This window comes from Salvelinus alpinus, chromosome 3 (genome assembly GCF_045679555.1).
Source record: "Salvelinus alpinus chromosome 3, SLU_Salpinus.1, whole genome shotgun sequence".
NCBI classification, from domain to species: Eukaryota; Metazoa; Chordata; class Actinopteri; order Salmoniformes; family Salmonidae; genus Salvelinus; species Salvelinus alpinus.
In genome coordinates, this window is record NC_092088.1 from 66,183,473 (window position 1) to 66,195,922 (window position 12,450).

The window sequence follows — 12,450 nt, forward strand, 5'->3', positions numbered from 1 at the left end:
TAGACAATTAACATGATCATTGTATGCCACTCACAGCATTATCATTTCATAGAACACTGTCGGCTTGTTTACTCATTATTGAAAAATCACTTTTTGCTCAAGTATGAGTAAAGCACTCAGTTAAGTGCATACAAATGTCCACTAGACATTTGTTTTGCTCATCTTGATGGTCCAAAATATCATTACCTTTCTTTTATGCCAGAAACAAGAGCCAGAGAACTCTCTTTCACTGCTTTTATGTTTCTACAAAGGAGGTCACGTCACTCTACACACAATTTATAATGCCTCATTGCCTACTTTAGATATGCGATTTACAAAGATGGTCACTTGTACAGTATAAGACCACTTGAATTAGAGTTGAAGAGAAATCCATCTTAATGATTCATGGTTCATTTTCAGACAATCTATTAATATATCATACAAATCTGAGTCATCTTCACTTCATCAAACGACATTGCACAATAGACTAATGCCAAAAAGTGCTTTCCCAAATTGTTTTAGTGAGAGAGAACATCTGAAAGCATTTCCTTTTCATCAAATGGCTGGTAGCACAGACTATATTACCAAAAGTGTTTTATTCTTATACGATTGAAATAATTAACAGAAGGATTATTTACCTGCAACAGAGCAGTCTGACTTAGATGATGTGTCCAGTTGGCTCCTTAATAAAGTCTGCTTTAGTTCCTCCATTTGCAAATAAGTAGCAGCTGCAGCAGAGAGAAGAGATTCATCCTGATCTGGTGGGGGTAGTGCCCCAATGTAGATCAATACCAACAGAGACCCCATAATTTCAGTGGGAGGGAATGGAAACTGCAAGTCTAACAGTGCACCTTTACTATAGAAAAGAGAAGCCAGGACGGGACTATAAACTGCCAGGACATTTTGTGGGCCAGATAGAGTTTCCCCGGTTTCAGATTTTGTGGAATCATACAGTCACAAATTTTTAGCTCTATTCTCTGAAAAAATTGTTTCCTCAGCAGGACCACAGCATGTGCCCCACAGCTTTCATCTAGGTTACAGAGTGTTTTAATTACTTGTTTTAATCTAACTCTTTAGAGTGTGGAGTCTTTTGTTCAATATATGTGAAGAGATCTGTAGGCTAGCTAGACAATTGCAAATATTATGACAATTTAAAACATTTTCAATGATTCTAGAGGGCTTCTGTGCAACAATAAACACTTTTTCAAACCTGTAGAACTGATTTTGAGTTTCATGCACACAACAGGTCGATTTGGTTTTGCATTTATAAAATACAATTAACATCCCAACACGAAACAAGACAGAATAGTGACATTTTATAGGCCTGTCAATACCTAGATTGTAGACCTATTATTATAGCCTACATCACCAGCATTTGCATTAATTCACTCCAGTGGCAATTGTAGCATGTAGATATTGGTGGGGCAAAAAAATAATAATTTGGGATGCATGCCAGCAAAGCCACTACACAACACAACACTAAACAATACATGAATTGCACTATAAAGGTGACAAAGGGTGCCCACAAACTGTTAGGGCCTACATAAAGCTGTCCCAACAGCAGAGTCCCAACACCTTACCACAGCTACACCTGGCTATCAGCAGAGCCTTGTCTGGCAGCCGAAACAGTTTAATCAGCCTCATTTACTGCCTTTTACAAAACTATAGCTGATATGGCTGACTTGCTTAAACAAATGTGGTTTCTAATGACAATTGAGATGTACAAACTATGGCATAAGGGGACGACAAGCAGATAAGAGGCAATCCGTGATTTCAATTAAGACATTAATGAGCAAGCTAGGACAGACATAGTTAATATAATTATTTGTTCAGCACTTTGAAATGTACAGCAACAGAATTCAGAACATGGGCCGTTCTTACAGTGTTCTCCCTGTACACCAAGTCAGAGCCGTAGGATAAATAAAGGGGGCATATAAGCAGACAATGAAAGCTCTTACAATATTAGATGATTACATTTCTCAAAAACAGGTTATAGGCTACATGTGCACCACCAAGTCAGAACAGTAGGCGAAATTAAGAAGAGAAAATAAACAACATTATTAGGGTGAGGCACATGGGCCACTAACAGCTTGCTACACAACATACAACATATTTCTTTGTAGCTACATTATACATATCTCCCTCGCATATTACATCATTTATGCAGCAGCATACAATACATTTTTGGACTCAACTTGTTGTGCTGTGCTCACTTGAACAGAAAGGTGGGGCGACGGTCCTTTGTGGACAAATTTTGTCATCAAAGTCTGGCATTCTTTGGATTTATGGTTCTTTCAAGACAACTGGGAACTCAAGAAAAAAAAGTTGAATCATGATGACGTCAGTGATCTTCAGGTCGTAGCTCTAGAAAGAGGCCCAAGTTCCAAATTTACAATTTCGAGTTGGATGAACATTCAAAAAGTATTTTCCCAGTCGTAGCTCGTTTTTCCCAAGTTCCCAGTTGTCTTGAACTCACTAAAGTCAGATTTTGCAGTTCCCGAGTTAACAGTTGTTTTGAGCACGGCACAAATCATGTTTCATTGACAGCATGGCCAATGTTGTATGTTTATCATTTTAAACTAGGAAAAGAGACCATTAATCTTAGACTTGAGACCACACAGCCACTCTACTGAATAGCAGGCTAATGATTGTTTTGCAATGCTTGCAGTTAGACACACTGATTCCTTCTAAACTACTCATTGTTGAATTTGCGATTTCCAACTTGTTGTGTAATGTTTATAATGTTTATGTCCAATGGCCGATGAGCACCGATACGTTTTATCTATAATTTCTCTTCATTATTTCTCTTCATATGACAAGGATTAAAAAGGATTTGTCAGTAGATTGTCGACTTGATTCATGATGATGACTGCTAACTAAGATTTTGAAAGGATGATGTTGACATGATCAGTCTAATCAAAGCGACTGTAGATATAACGTGATTTGACATAATTTTATCTGCGGCCAATGACCTTTAGCCTTCTTGGAAGGGCACTTCTGATGTAACTCTATGGCAGCACCCAAAGGGCTCACATTCTTGATATCTACCTTTACTAAAGGTGGGTGACATAGTGTCCCCATGAGTGACAGAACACTGAGCCAATCACGGTGCAAGGCTGAGCCATTTAATACAATGCCACTTAATATAATGTTTACATGTTTACCTCATCTCATATGTATATGTATATACTGTACTCTATATCATCTACTGCATCTTGCCATCTTTATGTAATACATGTATCACTAGCCACTTTAAACAATGCCACTTTATGTTTATATACCCTACATTACTCATCTCATATGTATATACTGTACTCTATACCATCTACTGCATCTTGCCTATGCCGTTCTGTACCATCACTCATTCATATATCTTTATGTACATATTCTTTATCCCTTTACACTTGTGTGTATAAGGTAGTAGTTGTGGAATTGTTAGGTTAGATTACTCGTTGGATATTACTGCATTGTCGGAACTAGAAGCACAAGCATTTCGCTACACTCGCATTAACATCTGCTAACCATGTGTATGTGACAAATAAAATTTGATTTGAGCCAATCACGGTGCAATGCTCCTATTTTCTGCTGTCTTGCCCCATCACCACAGAAAGCATGAGCTAGGCTTAAACACCTGCATTTTGGAGCTGCCTTACTCAAGAAAACAAAAAAGAGACCATGTTTGTATGCGACTTTATTAACTCAATGATATATATACATTTTTTTTTACATTGTTTGCAAACTGATATGTGACACGTATTAATGCCAAAATAACATGCAAAAAACATGTAAAGGCTCTGCCCCACCTGCCCTGAATGACGGGTCGCCACTGATTCACTCAATAAATCGACCATATATTCAGTATGTACAGGTCCACAGTGATAAAGTTGGCATTTGCTGCAATAAGTGTGAAACACTGGATTAAATTCTGAAATAATTACATTTCACATTTTCATTAAGTAGGCCTATAGTTTTATATACTGGTTAATAGCATATACGATAATCGAAAATCAATAAAATAAGACAAACCTATTGTGTTACATTCATCGGTAAAAGCACTCTTCTTAAATAAGTGCATAGAATCCTTGCAAAAGTTACATCTAAATAGAAGCAATAATTCACTCAGGCCGTTGAACTTTTTTTTTTTTTTTTCAGTTCCCGTCTACTTAACTGGGTGGGTCTCCCATCGACACCAATGCAATTGGAGGTTGGTCTGGTCTACTTTTTTTTACTAGGCAAGCCAGTTAAGAACAAATTCTTATTTTCAATGATGGCCTAGGAACAGTGGGCTAACTGCCTTGTTCAGGGGCAGAACGACAGATTTTTACCTTTTACCTTTACCTACTTAGCTCATTGACTTTCATTGAACCCAAAAAATTAACAACAAAAAACAGCAAGCGAGGTGTTTCGCTTCTTCTGTCTCTGATAGAAATACCTGGGTATATGCCCGGTTTAGAAGTTTACATACACCGAGCTGACTGTGGATTTAAACAGCTTGGAAAATTCCAGAAAATGATGTCATGGCTTTAGAAGCTTCTGCTAATTGACATCATTTGAGTCAATTGGAGGTGTACCTGTGGATGTATTTCAAGGCCTACCTTCAAACTCAGTGCCTCTTTGCTTGACATCATGGGAAAATCAAAAGAAATCAGCCAAGACCTTGGAAAAGTCTGATTCATCCTTGGGAGCAATTTCCAAAAGCCTGAAGGTACCACGTTCATCTGTACAAACAATAGCACGCAAGTATAAACACCATGGGACCAGGCAGCCATCATACCGCTCAGAAAGGAGACGTGTTCTGTCTCCTAGAGATGAATGTACTTTGGTACGAAAAGTGCAAATCAATCCCAGAACAACAGCACCAGACCATGTGAAGATGCTGGAGGAAACAGGTACAAAAGTATCTATATCCACAGTAAAACGAGTCCTATATCGACATAACCTGAAAGGCCACTGCTCCAAAACCGCCATAAAAAAGCCAGACTACGGTTTGCAACTGCACATGGGGACAAAGATTGTACTTTTTGGAGAAATGTCCCCTGGTCTGATGAATCAAAAATAGAAATGTTTGGCCATAGTGACCATCGTTATGTTTGGATGAAAATGGGGGAGGCTTGCAAGCCACAGAACACCATCCCAACCTTGAAGCATGGGGCTGGCAGCATCATGTTGTGGGGGTGCTTTGCTGCAGGAAAGAGTGGTGCACTTCACAAAATAGATGGCATCATGAGGAAGGTACATTATGTAGATATATTGAAGCAACATCTCAAGACATCGGTCAGGAAGTTAAAGCTTGGCTGCAAATGGGTCTTCCAAATGGACAATGACCCCAAGCATACTTCCAAAGTTGTGGCAAAATGGCTTAAGGACAACAAAGTCAAGGTATTGGAGTGGCCATCACAAAGCCCTGACCTCAATTCTATAGAAATTTGGTGGGCAGAACTGAAAAATCGTGTGCGAGCAAGGAGGCCTACAAACCTGACTCAGTTACACCAGCTCTGTCAGGAGGAATGGGCCAAAATTCACCCAACTTATTGTGGGAAGCTTGTGGAAGGCTACCCAAAATGTTTAACCCAAGTTAAACAATTTAAAGGCAATGCTACCAAATACTAGTTGAGTGTTTGTAAACTTCTGACCCCCTGGGAATGTGATGAAATAAATAAAAGCTGAAATAAATCATTCTCTCTACTATTATTCTCACATTTCACATTCTTAAAATAAAGTGGTGATCCTAACTGACCTAAGACAGGGATTTTTTACAAGGATTAAGTGTCAGGAATTGTGAAAAACTGAGTTTAAATGTATTTGGCTAAGGTGTATGTAAACTTCCGACTTCAACTGTATATATACAATATGGGCTCCCTACTGGCGCAGCGGTCTAAGGCAGTGCTAGAGGCATCACTACAGACCCTAGTTCAATCCTGAGGCTGTATCACAACCGGATGTGATCGGGAGTCCCATGGGGCGGCGCACAATTGCGCCCAGACCACACAACCGTAAAGGGCAATGTGTTCTATAACTGATTCAAGTATTGTTAGCCAGATCCTAATTGGTGTCAAATTTTCTGTTCCTTTTGATGACATAGAAGGCCTTTCTTGCCTTGTCTCTCAGCTCGTTCACAGCTTTATGGAAGTTACCTGTGGTGCTTATGTTTAGGCTGAGGTATGTATGTCTAGATGGAATTTGTATTTGTGGTCCTGGCAACTGGACACTTTTTGGAACACAATTATTTTTGTCTTTATGAGATGTACTGTCAGGGCCCTGTTTACTGTCTCTCTCTCCCTCCCTCCCTCCGCTGAGACTAATGCCGTGTTCAAAACAACTGGGAACTCGGAAATCTCAGACTTCCGACTTCAGTGTTTTCAAGACGACTGGGAAAAATAGGAAAGGAAACTCAAGCATCTTTCTAGAGCCCCAACTTTCCGACCTGAAGATCACTGACTTCAAATCAAACTTTATTTGTAACGCGCCGAATACAACAGGTATTCCTTACCGAGGAATGCTTACTTACAAGCCCTTAACCAACAGTGCAGTTCAAGAAGGAGTTAAGAAAGTATTTACCAAATAAACTAAAGTAAAAAATAAAGTAACACAATAAAATAATAATAACGAGGTTATATACACAGGGTACCGCCTCATTATTGTTATTTTATTATGTAAATTTGTCATTCTTTTTTACTTTAGTTTATTTGGAAAATATTTTCTTAACTCATAATTCAGTCTTGTTTTTATTCCAAGTTCCCATTTGTCTTGAAAGCACCTTAACCATCAGTCCAGTAAAATAAAAAGCAAATTATTTGAATTTATGCTCAGCTATGCTTTGCAAGTGATACACGAACTGATCTATTTTGTTGTCAAAGCTTGAGTTTTGAAAGATAATATGGTCTGAGAATACAATATTGGTAGGCAAGGTATATAGCCAATATGCTGTGATAATGTATTAGGCCTACTGCACAAACCTCATTCCTACAGAACTGTTTTTATTAGGTTAATGTAAAAAATTTGTTATGTCATGTTTAAAAAAAACAAAGGTTGAGACGAGCACGCAAATGCTGATTGGCTGACATCCATGATATATCAGACAGTATACCACGGGTATGACAAAACATTTATTTTACTGCTCTAATTACATTGGTAACCAGTTTATAATAGCAATAAGGTACCTCTGAAGTTTGTGGTATATGGCCAATATACCACAGCTAGGGGCTGTATCCAGACACCAAGCATTGCATTGTGCGTAAGAACAGCCCTTAGCCATGGTATATTGACCATATACCACACCCCATCGGCACAGAATATCATTGTGTTTGTCTGGTGTGGACGCCAGGTAGGCTAGAGGTTGGTCAGCAGTCCCAGGATTGCCAGTTCGAATCTTAAGTCAGTGAGTAAACTGTCAACTGGAGGGTTGCTGCCAACATCTAGTATCAGTTACAACCAATGACATACATTGTGTGTACAAAATATATTTTCTATAACCAAAAATATTGTATTTTCAGCTGTTTGAAGCTGGTGTACAAAACTGAAAGTATAAGATGCAAAAACGAAACTGAAGAACAGAAAGCAAAGAAATCACACACATAGAACAAATCTACGCTTCTTAGACTTAATTTCAATGGGAATGAGAGATCTATAGCTCACATGTCTATGTGAATTTGGTCAGGTGCCCCAAAGATTTAACAACTTCTTAGGGATAGCCCCCTTTTTAAAAAAAATGTGCCTAAAATGACATATCCAAATCTAACTGCCTGTAGCTCAGGCCCTGAAGCAAGAATATGCATATTCTTGGTACCATTTGAAAGGAAACACTTTGAAGTTTGTGGAAATGTGAATTGAATGTAGGAGAATATAACACAATAGATCTGGTAGAAGAAAATACAATTTTTTTAAAAATAATAAATAACTTTTTTTTACCACCATCTTTGAAATGCAACAGAACAGTCCTAATTCTAGCCATCACTCTAATTTCGATGGTGTCCACAAGATGGCAGCAGTGTATATGCATAGTTTCAGATGGATAACTTGCAGTATGAGCGAACTACATGACATTTAGTGTGAAGTCACCCAGGTACATTTAGGCAAATCGTGAAGGAGACATTTGCATTCATATTAAATTTTTCTGCAAGAATATCGTCAAATCTGTATGCTTGGACTTTGATTTAGTTTTTCCAGTAGTAGCAGCCATATTATAAGTTCCTCCACTCATCACTGTCAAACGCTCCCTGAAACACTTCAGCGAGCAGGCCTTTCTAAACGACCTGGCCCGGGTATCCTGAGGATGCCTGGTTATTTTTTTTAAATGCCTTCCTCACCATCTTAAATAAGCATGCCCCATTCAAGAAATGTAGAACCGGGAACAGATATAGCCCTTGGTTCTCTCCAGACCTGACTGCCCTTAACCAACACAAAAACATCCTATGACGTTCTGCATTAGCATCGAACAGCCCCCGTGATATGCAACTTTTCAGGGAAGTTAGAAACCAATATACACAGGCAGTTAGAAAAGCTAAGGCTAGCTTTTTCAAGCAGAAATTTGCTTCCTGCAACACAAACTCAAAAAAGTTCTGGGACACTGTAAAGTCCATGGAGAATAAGAAAACCTCCTCCCAGCTACCCACTGCACTGAGGATAGGAAACTCTGTCACCACCGATAAATCCACTATAATTGGGAATTTCAATAAGCATTTTTCTACGGCTGGCCATGCTTTCCACCTGGCTACCCCTACCCCGGTCAACAGCACTGCACCCACCACAGCAACTCGCACAAGCCTTCCCCATTTCTCCTTCTCCTAAATCCAGTCAGCTGATGTTCTGAAAGAGCTGAAAAATCTGGACCCCTACAAATCAGCCGGGCTAGACAATCTGGACCCTTTCTTTCTAAAACTATCTGCCGAAATTGTTGCAACCCCTATTACTAGCCTGTTCAACCTCTCTTTCATGTCGTCTGAGATTCCCAAAGATTGGAAAGCAGCTGCAGTCATCCCCCTCTTCAAAGGGGGGGAAACTCTTGACCCAAACTGCTACAGACCTAAATCTATCCTACCCTGCCTTTCTAAGGTCTTCGAAAGCCAAGTCAACAAACAGATTACAGACCATTTCGAATCCCACCGCACCTTCTCCGCTATGAAATCTGGTTTCAGAGCTGGTCATGGGTGCACCTCAGCCACGCTCAAGGTCCTAAACGATATCTTAACCGCCATCGATAAGAAACAATACTGTGCAGCCGTATTCATTGACCTGGCCAAGGCTTTCGACTCTTTCAATCACCACATCCTCATCGGCAGACTCGATAGCCTTGGTTTCTCAAATGATTGCCTCGCCTGGTTCACCAACTACTTCTCTGATAGAGTTCAGTGTGTCAAATCGGAGGGCCTGTTGTCTGGGCCTCTGGCAGTCTCTATGGGGGTGCCACAGGGTTCAATTCTTGGGCCGACTCTCTTCTCTGTATACATCAATGATGTCGCTCTTGCTGCTGGTGAGTCTCTGATCCACCTCTACGCAGACAACACCATTCTGTATACTTCTGGCCCTTCTTTGGACACTGTGTTAACAACCCTCCAGACGAGCTTCAATGCCATACAACTCTCCTTCCGTGGCCTCCAACTGCTCTTAAATACAAGTAAAACTAAATGCATGCTATTCAACCAATTGCTGCCTGCACCTGCCCGCCCGTCCAGCATCACTACTCCGGACGGTTCTGACTTAGAATATGTGGACAACTACAAATACCTAGGTGTCTGGTTAGACTGTAAACTCTCCTTCCAGACTCACATCAAACATCTCCAATCCAAAGTCGCAACAAAGCATCCTTCACTCATGCTGCCAAACATACCCTCGTAAAACTGACCATCCTACCGATCCTCGACTTCGGCGATGTCATTTACAAAATAGCCTCCAATACCCTACTCAATAAATTGGATGCAGTCTATCACAGTGCCATCCATTTTGTCACCAAAGCCCCATATACTACCCACCACTGCGACCTGTACGCTCTCGTTGGCTGGCCCTCGCTTCATACTCGTCGCCAAACCCACTGGCTCCAGGTCATCTACAAGACCCTGCTAGGTAAAGTCCCCCCTTATCTCAGCTCGCTGGTCACCATAGCAGCACCCACCTGTAGCATACGGTCCAGCAGGTATATCTCTCTGGTCACCCCCAAAACCAATTCCTCCTTTGGCCGCCTCTCCTTCCAGTTCTCTGCTGCCAATGACTGGAACGAACTACAAAAATCTCTAAAACTGGAAACACTTATCTCCCTAACTAGCTTTAAGCACCAGCTGTCAGAGCAGCTCACAGATTACTGCACCTGTACATAGCCCATCTATAATTTAGCCCAAACAACTACCACTTCCCCTACTGTATTTATTTATTTTGCTCCCCATTATTTCTATTTCTACTTTGCACATTCTTCCACTGCAAATCTACCATTACAGTGTTTTACTTGCTATATTGTATTTACTTCGCCACCATGGCCTTTTTTTGCCTTTACCTCCCTTATCTCACCTCATTTGCTCACATTGTATATACTTATTTTTCTACTGTATTATTGACTGTATGTTTGTTTTACTCCATGTGTAACTCTGTGTTGTTGTATGTGTCGAACTGCTTTGCTTTATCTTGGCCAGGTCGCAATTGTAAATGAGAATTTGTTCTCAACTTGCCTTCCTGGTTAAATAAAGGTTAAATAATTTTTTTTTTTTTTTTGTTTTTTTGTTGTTGCAAAAGACAGTTTTCATAACTGTCGCACAAGGTTAGCAGCTACATTTTGCAACAGATACAGGGTTTCTGGATACTCCCGTAAAGCCCAGCTCATTGGCTATCTAGCTAGCTTTGTTTGACCCCGATTGGTGCTTATTTGACGCGTCATCGGCGTGCCATGAAGGTGTCGCTCTCTGACCAAATTTGGTGTCCTATAGGATATACTACACCCCTAATTATATAGTGAAGTCTGGTTACGTTCTAGGATCTCTGAGGAATACATACGGACATGATTTGACTGGTTGAAACAACGTTTAGGGTTAGATTTTCACAGATTCCTTTCTTTGCAAATTGAACAAGTGGAAATACAAAATCGATGCATGCTATATGGACCTTTTTAGGATATGAAAAAGGATTTCATCTAACAAAACGACACTTCATGTTATCTCTGGGACCCTTTGGATGATAAATCAGAGCAAGATTTCAGAATGTAAGTACACATTTCACCTTCAGAGGTGAATTTATCAAACCTATCGTGGTGAAAAAAGTGTTTGTTGTCAGGAGCTCTCCTCAAACAATAGCATGGCAATATTTCGCAGTAATAGCTACTGTAAATTGGACAATGCAGTTAATATTAACAAGAATTTAAGCTTTCAGCAGATATAAGACACTTATATGTATCGACATTTGTTGTTTCGCTAAAATCTGTGATCGTGACACAAGGCGCTGCATGATTTACAACTGTCCCGTTGACGGGATGCCGATCCCTAAGATCTTGTACACTGCCAATGATGAAGTCTGTAAAAAGACTTAGATAAGTGCATGTGACATATGAAAAACATTAAAGTTTCTCTGGTAAAATATATACACACACTAACTGTACAAAACATTAGGAACACCTGCTCTTTCCATGACATGGTGACCAGGTGAATGCTATGATCCCTTATTGATGTATCCTGTTAAATCCACTTCAATCAATGTAGATGAAGGGGAGGAGTCAGATTAAATAATGATTCACCTCTTCAGATTGGGTTTGTGTGCCATTCAGATGGTGAATGGGCAAGACAAAATATTTAAGTGCATTTGAACGGGGTATGGTAGTAGGTGCCAGGCGCACCGGTTTGAGTGTGTCAAGAACTGCAAGACTGCTGTGTTTTTCACGCTCAACAGTTTCCCGTGTGTATCAAGAATGGTTCATCACCCAAAGGACATCCAGCCTGTATTCAACCATGGCCAGTGGTTGAATACAGGTCATTGATGAAAGAGGACAAAGGAGGCTGACACGAATTGTGCAGCGCAAGTGACCGGCTACAGTTAGTCAACTGACAGTCCATGAAAACATTGGTGCCCTAAAACCCATAGAAGAATGCACAACTTGCCGTACTTTTACACTAATTGGGTAACCGACGACCTTAAAGTGTTTCACTTCTTTCAGCAAAAAACAACTGAGGTTGCAGACTAAGGAACGAAAACACAGAATACTGGAGAATTGGAAACACATTGCCTGGTCTGATGAATCCCAGTTCCTGCTGTTTCATGCTTATGTGAGGACTAGGGTATGGAAAAAACACGAGTACATGCATCAATCATGCCGCATGCCAACATTGCAGGGTAGTGGTGTTGGTGTGGGGTGAGTTTTCATAGCACACATTGGGCCCCTTGATAAAAGTGGAGCAACATTTGAATGTCACAGGATAGCTAAACATCATTACCAATTAGGTGCATCCCTTCATGGCAGCAGTGTATACATCTGTGAATTATTTTTTTCCCAGCAGGATA